This window comes from Fragaria vesca, linkage group LG7, assembly GCF_000184155.1.
Source record: "Fragaria vesca subsp. vesca linkage group LG7, FraVesHawaii_1.0, whole genome shotgun sequence".
NCBI lineage: Eukaryota > Viridiplantae > Streptophyta > Magnoliopsida > Rosales > Rosaceae > Fragaria > Fragaria vesca.
In genome coordinates this window covers 499,651-508,498 of record NC_020497.1, presented here as the reverse complement: position 1 = coordinate 508,498, position 8,848 = coordinate 499,651, and the positions used below count along the sequence as shown (strand labels likewise).

Below are 8,848 nucleotides of genomic sequence, written 5' to 3'. Positions count from 1 at the left end.
ATTCAGTGTCAGACATTCAGCTGTAGATATCTGAAATCATTTCCACCAGATAAACAGCAAAACTGGTTTACATAGTCAAGTATACAAACAAGTTGGAAACTGAAATCTCTGCCCTGACTCATGAGTGATAATGAGATAGATCCTCGAGACAAACCTGACAATGCGTTCATTCCAAAACATGAAACAAAATCAAGGCGTCACTTGCCCAGTTTTAAGAATAGCATTAAGACGATAAGTTTAAAATGTATTTTGAACTAAAGTAAGTTCAAATACTCAGCTTGAACTGAGGCATAATACCAGCGATTCTATGCCCCAATCCTTCTACATATTAGTATCTTAGAACACGCCACACATAAAGGTCCTGCAACTGATATAAACACAAAAGCTACCATAACGCTACAACCGCCATAACCTAGTTCAATGTCAGTGTCAACTGTCAAACATAACTTCCCTACTAAACATATATATCTAGAGAAAACCAAACAGTAAGGCTAAAGTATCCCGTAACCTAGTTCAGTTTCCATGTCTATCTCAGTGAAGCCTTCTTCCTCCTTTGCTGCCTCCAGGTCCATCTCTGTAACAGCTAGTGCAAGACTTCGCCTCTTTTGTTCATTAACCAAACATTCTACATCTTCTCTCAGTCTTTTCACCTTCCTTGCCTTCTCTAAAAGCTTCTTCATAGGCAAGGCAGATTGAACGTGCTCAAGCCAAGCCAAGTCAAATTTGAAGATCTCAAGATCCTCCCACAAAGTTTGAAGGTGCTCAGCGGACTCGAGTCATATGCTTAATCTTTGTAGTCTTCGGAAAGTGCAAGAGTTCACCCAATGTTTTGAATGCACATTCTTTAATGCTACGACCTCTCCTTGTTTGGCACCACTCAATCAATGAAGGATGTTTGAACAAACTTCCTCCAGCAATGGAACAAAAGCTCAATCTACTAGTTCAAAACCCATAAAATCTATGAGGTTGCCTGTTCGGTTGGTTGAGACTTCCACAGCTTCCTGGACTACAGAAGGAGAGCTTATTGCAGAGTTGTCAGATTGTGGGGCATCCTGCAAGGGAGGTACCAGCTCAAGATTTGCGGCCTTAGTTGCTGCTGAAGAGCCTGGAGATTTCATAGGATTCACATTTTGTTCCAGCCTCTTATGTTCATTCCTTGAGGACTCCATAGTTACAGAAACATTAGATCCTTGATGTTCAAACCTGAACGGGACATCAACCTTGGCTTCAACAATACATATATCATTCAGTACATAACCTGCAGAGCATTCATATAGTTCACTGAGGGGCATGAAAGCTTTGAACCCCCAGTCATTATTGTCTGCATCGAATTCTCTCTGAATGCCTGTGAACCCAATAATTGACAAAGAGTTAATACGCAGTCAATAACAAAAGGCATGTGATGTTCATCACCAATCACCAGGTTACTTCAGATACGCATTTTTTGATTTTCTAGGAATTCACTAGCACTCGAGTAAATGCTGATAACAGTAATAAACATATATATGAGATTTGTTTATAACACCTTATGTCTCACCAAAAAGGGGATGGAAGAACGAAATGAGACACATATGGTGAATCATTATTAGATAAAAGAACTACCCAAGAAGAGATGATTTTTTGAGAGTCCACCAACTGATTTACATATATACATATAACCAAGTTTGTTTATTTCCTTCCTTCTTCACACACTGCAAAAGCTTGGTTAATAGGTACATAGTAAGATACAGCCAATACTTTATAAGTACAATAGGAGTTGGATCCTCTAGCTGCTTCACCTGCTTGCTTTTGCTTGTTCCAGAAAAACAAAAACAAAAAACAAGGCTCAATAAAATGCGATGTCTAATTAAGAAAAATTAGGCTTCAGTACTACTACCGAAGGCTTTTTGCCTCGTATATATATTTCCACCAGTATGCTATATACATATGATAGAGCATCTATGATAGTTTATCATGAATCTGATATTCAGTTTCCGTGATTTATACATTGAGAGGAAAGTACTGTGTCGATACCCATATATGAAAATGATTTGTGAATTTTAAGTACCCTTATGGCTATTAACATCAAGCATATCCAGAAGTTCTCTGATCCCTAGAACTGTGACCTTTTATGGAGCTGATGTTCGTAACATGGTTTCCCCAACTTCAGTTCCTTTGTTCCTTAATAGTGCTTATATATGTTGGTATATTTCAAAATTACGTGTCATATTGCATATCTGCTTCCACAACAGTGATCAGATCTTGTTCAAATCTGCTTGAAGACAAGCTTATAGTTCTAATTTGTTCCTAATTGTTAGTTATAGTTCTAAATTTGTTACACATCCAGTCCATTTCTTCCTTTGTGCCGGCACCTTAGATTTCATAATACACGGCTATAAGATTGAATCAAGCAAAAGAACACGGGGGTGCATTGATGGCAAATTGACGTAGTATAATAACTAAGCTGTTGCAAAGCATCATGAGTTTCACACATGGAAGAATACAAGATAACAAAAAATTAAAAAACAGAACAAAACAAAAAGAGCTAAGAATCTATTTACCCTTTCTAGGCTTTGTGACTGACTTGTTAATGTCAAGTTGATTCACCACAGTCAATCTGAAGTGTGCATATATATTCCACCCAGGTGCCAAATGTTGAGCATCTGCAACCCCCAAATACAAAGCCAAGTGATTTCCCTGATGCTTGTCATCGCCAGTCAGATACATATACAGCCGCCTGAGATATTAAACCAACCATAGCTAGTAAAGACCAGGTAACTATTCACGATATTAGGCTACCAAGTGGGCTAGACTAGAAGCCTCTGGATGATTTTTAGCTCCAATTTTCTTTGATTTTAATTTGCAGCTTGTTGCTTAGTTAGTAGCAAACCCATGATTGGGGTAAACTAACGACGAAAAAGACATCATCTTGAAATAAAAGATTGGCATTCCAACTAAGAAACAAAACAAAACCATCTTGATCGCTTGAGTTAATTATTGCATCTTTGGCATTATACAAAAATCCATCTTGAACTTGAAATAGTGAAATATATATTCGGAATATAGAGAGGGCGGACCATTTGGTGCCTCCAATGATGAAACTGTTAGAAACATAAGCCGGGCTTCAAGTTAGAGAATTTTTTCGATTTTCCAATTGAATGTTCCAGATGGTGCATCAAAATCTTTCTCTGGCTCAACCCTTTCCTCAGTCTTCACTCTGCCACTTCCCAAATTCCAACAACACAAACCCATAAATAGAACAATTTAGTAGAGCTCAAAATCAAAGCACCCCAAATCCTTTGTGGGTTACATAAGAATGAGATTCAAAAACATTACCTTATGCCAAGCTCTAGATTAAGGAAGAATTGAGTGATACTTTAAGAAGAGAAAAACCAACTCTCTTTAATGCTCGATCACTGCAAACTTGGACTTGAAGCAAAGGTAACTTATCAGTGGACCTGGTCATGATCTGATTGTTTGATTTGTGGAGTCAATTGCGTAGTGTTCTTTGCGAATATTGCTGCCTCAAACTATATGATCTTTCTTTTTAAACTTTCAGATTGATCCGTCTTCTGTCATTGTATCAAGCCTTTGTTTTTTTTTTTTTTCCTTGGTAAAATGTACAGAACGTACAGCCTAAAGCACTACGTACATGATGCAGCACAATACAGTATCTCAACCTCTGTCATTTTTGGTAGGAACACAGTACGTATATGATGCAGCACAAAAATCTATGCAAGTAGGAATGTCAGTTCTACTCCTGCAAAAATCATGTAAAACAGTGATCTTAGGCAAAGGACACGAGTGTGGTCTTTATAAAATAACTTTTTTGAAAGTCGGTGGATTTGAGTTAGAAGCCATGCGAAAAATTGTAGTTACAGAGGCCAGTGTTGGTTTGAAGATAATAATCATAACCCCCTTTTGTATTTTGTTAAAAAATATGATTGTATCTAGTCTAAAAGAGTTTGCAGAATGGATCATCCTTGGATTGGACTATTGGATGATAGTGAAGGTTATGATGAATGATTTAGGGGTGCAAGTGAAGATCTTAGCCATTCTGGGATGAACTGATTGAGCTCCCCTGTCGTGAAGGCTATCTGGTAGCTCCAAGCAATACTCTGTGTGTATCTGACTCATGGTTGTTTCGCTTGTTTAAACGAGGAGGGGCTAGTACCCTCTTAGATAACTTGAGTTCCTCAATGATGATTTAGGTAACTAGATTACTTTCGTTGCACTTTACTTTTTCAAATTTTATGTTTTCATCATGTGTATTAATCCAAATTTCCATTTCCTATTTTCCTTGGAGGTTCCTGTTCCAAGCGAGGAGGTACTATTTCGAAACCCTGAAGGTAGGAATAGAATATTTCAGCAGTCAAGTTTGCTCCGGTTCCCATCCTAATTCAGTTTGATGAAATTGACAGTGCCTCAAAGGGAAATTTCGTTTTACGTGTTTACTAGCTTTTGCAACTTAATAATCTTGTATTTTTAAAGTAATAAAGTTTATGTGTTTTTGTGCAAACAGACTTCAAGAACCTTCAATCTCTTGAAATATGTGGTGGGGAATTGACTGATGCTGGTGTGAAGAATCTGAAAGATCTTGTCTGTCTGACATGGCTAAATTTGTCGCAGAACCGCAGCTTGACAGATAAATCGTTGGAAGTGATTTCTGGTATGTATTGTTGTATATTTCATATACCTTGTTGCAACTCTTGTCACGTTCATTTTCCTCTGGAACTACAGGTTTAACTGCATTGGTGTCATCAAACATTTCAAACTCACGCGTCACCGATGAGGGATTGCATTATTTAAAGCCTTCGAAGAATCTACGTTCCCTGACATTGGAGTATAGTATGGTGACTGCATCTGAAATCAGGAAGCAACAGTCTACTGCCCTCCCTAATTTAGTTCGCTTTCGACCAGAATAGATTGAAGGCTCGAAGTTTTTCCATTTTGGATAGCATCTTGTACAGGCTAATTGCATATAGAAACATGAAAGAACTACCAAGTAAGTCTTCTGTTAATTATAAAACAAATAACTAACAGTATATTTGGTGAGATTCAATTTTGTTCTTTCTAAGTGTTTCTTTTGTCACAGATACCCGTCCCGATCTCTATTAATAATTATATAGTAAAATAATTTTAAAAAGAATTTTAAAAAATATATATCCTTTCTTTACCGACTAAGAGTAGATAAGAAGTTTGTGATTACTAAACTACAACCATATATATATTAGACCTATCATTCGACAGTACGAATGCTCACTTATTGAAAAAACGAGCCTACTAGCAGTGCATGACATGACATAGTAACATGCAAATTTAAAGGAAATTAAATAAACCTGATCCCACCAGGCCAATCCATACATTCTCAGGCCTAAAATAAGGTCCAAGAACCTTATCCCAGCCCCATAAGAAGTAGATCAGCCCAATAGGCCCAGGTCACTTCAGTGGCCCAAATCCACCTAATAGCCTTCATCGCCCTTGCTTCAGAACAACATCCATACCCTTGAGCCCAATAATGATACGAATTACTCAGGTGATACTGCTAACAACGAAATTGCTAATAGTACTAAAAACACACAAGCAATGTAGTTCAAAGAAAATGTATTCTTCTCTTTTATTGTGCAAAATGGTACAATGATTATTAATGTCTAATGCTTTCTCTCACAATAACTCTCTAAACATATATTTCTCTAACTGTTTCGCTCTAATATCTAAAACTAAGCTAGACACCTCTATTTATAGTCTAAATCTCTATAAATCTTTGTCTAACTTGGAGAGTACTCCCTAACTAAGTTACACAACTAATCTCAAACTAAGTTGGAAAACTATTCTCCTAACAAGCTATAAAAGCTATTTCCTTAACTAACTTGGAGAAGGAATCGGCTAATTCCTAAAAGACTAGGATACACCCGTATCAAATAAGCCCAAAATGGCTAAGAGCACATTATAGAGAATAGGATGGCTAACCCTATATAAAGAGGAGGATGCAAGGTTAAGCCTCCATCTTTCACGTACACCAAAGAGAACAAAACCTAGCAATATTCAAGTTGTTGATATGGCAATGGCAGAGACAAGCGGAGACGAAATCTGCAGTGACCGACCGATCTACGTAAGGGTAGCGTGCAGCGGTAAGTACAAGCCAGACAATTTGTGGTACGTGATTGAGGAGAAACCTTGCAATCGATGCGACGACACGGAAGGCCTGTTGTGTTACTCTGACTCTGATTATATCAGACGAATCTCTGTTCCCGATTCAGACGTCCGAGATACAAGCCTTGCCGTCTTAGGCTCTCATATATATCTGATTGGCGGAGATATCGATACAGCAATGAAGAATGAAGATAAGGAAAATATCGGGTACAAGCACTTTGAATTAGGGAAAAATCCTGAATGGGTGCTTGGTGGTGGGAAATTGCGAAGTGCACAATTCGGTGCAGCAGCTGTTGGGCGCGATGGTTTTATTTACTCGGTGGGATATAACCAATACCGACTATCTCCTGACACTGGCATTCTTAAACAGTTGCCTCAGTTCCCTGTTCCGGCTTTCCTGATCCGCCGGGAAAGGAATTACGCGCCGTACCAGTCCCGTCTTCTTGCTGTTACAAAGAGTACACTTTTCATCTATGTCACTGTGAGCCGGAATGCACCCAATCTCATGCTTTCATATGATTTGGAGACAGGCGAGTGGGACGAGAGCTACGACAACATCTCGGGTACATGGTCTGCCGGAGTGGTGCTTTACGACGACCGCTACCTGTTTGCTTTCGGTACTCAGAATCCCATGTCGCTGCCTGCTACCATGAGTATGAAGCCTGTTCAGAAGGTGGTTCCGGGAATATATGTGTTTGATATTCAACAGCGTAAATGGCTTCCCGAACCAGTTAAGGGTCTGCCAACTGACGGAATCACACTCCCCGAAGTTTACGAGACACATGATTACGAGAATGAAGCAGACATGGACATGTATGAGGCTGGTCCCGGTTACACTCCATACCTGTTTCAAGTCGGAAAGGAAAACGATCACAAGTTGGCTTTGTTGTGGGACACTGAACGCCCAAATCCAGAATCTGGTCTGCCTCAGTGTTTGCTGTATTGGTCCAAATTCGTACTCAGTCCTATTACTATTGGTACCGCTACTGTGGATCCTCACTTCTATGTCAGTTCACTGTCAAATGGATTCACTGTTCTTGATGAGGGGACCTACCGATTGCTTAATTGCGCAGCAGGAATGTAAGCAAATTTGGAGGTCCTAATAGGCGCAGTCTTTCAAATTTTATGTTTTCATTATGTGTATTAATCCAAAGTTCCATTTCCTATTTTTCTTGGAGGTTCCTGTACCAAGCGAGGAGATAGGCTTGGAGGAGTGATATCTATCCTATTTCCTATCGGTATGTTCTAACTATGCCTACTTCTGAGCTCTATGAGGTTCCTGATGATTGTCTGCTTCTGGGTGGAAATCCCTACTCAAGGAGTCAATTACAATGGGTGATGTATATACATAATTTAGAGCGTTTGCAGTTTCCTTAGCTGGTCGAGTAGGGTAGGATTTGAAATATACAAAGCACAAACAACAAATTCTAAATAGCCATGTCTGAGGGGAGTTCAAGTGAAATTCTTCTGTCTACGTTTTATTCTAAAGCAGACATTGCTTTCCATTTTGGCAAAAAATTATGGATTGGAGTGGCCTAATCAACTGCCAAGAATAGATATCATCAACTTCTCGATTCAGTGTCAGACATTCAGCAGTAGATATCTGAAAATCATTTCCACAAGATAAACAGCAAAACTAGTTTACATAGTCAAGTATATTATAAACAAGTTGGAAAATGAAATCTCTGCCCTGACTCATGAGTGATAATGAGATTGATCCTCGAGACAAACCTGACAATGCGTTCATTCCAAAACATGAAACAAAATCAAGGCGTCACTTGCATAGTTTTAAGAATAGCATTAAGACTGATAAGTTTAAAATGTATTTTGAACTAAAGTTCAAATACTCAGCTTGAACTGAGGCATAATATCATTGATTCAATGCCCCAACGGCCCAATCCTTCTACATATTAGTATCTTAGAACACTAGAATATAGTCGATAAAGTTGAAATCTGTGCCACACATAAAGGTCCTGCAACTGATATAAACACAAAAGCTACCATAACGCTACAACAGCCATAACCTAGTTCAATGTCAGTGTCAACTGTCAAACATAATTTCCCTACTAAACATATATATCTAGAGAAAACCATACTATCCCATAACCTAGTTCAGTTTCCATGTCTATCTCAGTGAAGCCTTCTTCCTCCTTTGCTGCCTCCAGGTCCATCTCTGTAACAGCTAGTGCAAGACTTCGCCTCTTTTGTTCATTAACCAAACATTCTACATCTTCTCTCAGTCTTTTCACCTTCCTTGCCTTCTCTAAAAGCTACTAACAGCAATGCAGATGCTGATTAAGCTGTTACTAAACCGGCTTTACTAGTCAAAATTTCTTAAATAGAAGTATATATAATCTGTGTCTGTGTCTGTTATTGTTACTTCTACTTTGTTTATTTTTGTTGAGAGATAAGAAGGGAAGAGTCTTTGGGACGGTAGAAAAAGAAGGAAGGAAAAAAAGGAAAAGAAAAACNGAAANAAAAAAGGAAGACGGAGACGGAGAGGAGGATAGGAGAGAGGGAGAGGAGAGGAGGAGGAGGAGAGAGAGAGAGAGAGAGAGAGAGAGAGAGTTATGCTTCTTCCATCGGTGGTGTAGCAGGAGTGTGTTTTCAGCTTCTTTACCTGGGAATTATGCTTCTGTTTTTATCATTTTTCACTGTTAGTTTGGTTAAGTTGCGTGTTTGATAGCATGAGTTTGGAATTAATTTGTTTTGGTTA

General features: G+C 38.7%; 1 pseudogene; it reads left to right on the top strand.

Moving 5' to 3' along the window:
• LOC101301914 overlaps positions 1 to 4,904 on the top strand; it is a 28,926-nt pseudogene extending 24,022 nt beyond the window's left edge.
• The last annotated feature ends 3,944 nt before the right edge of the window (positions 4,905 to 8,848 follow it).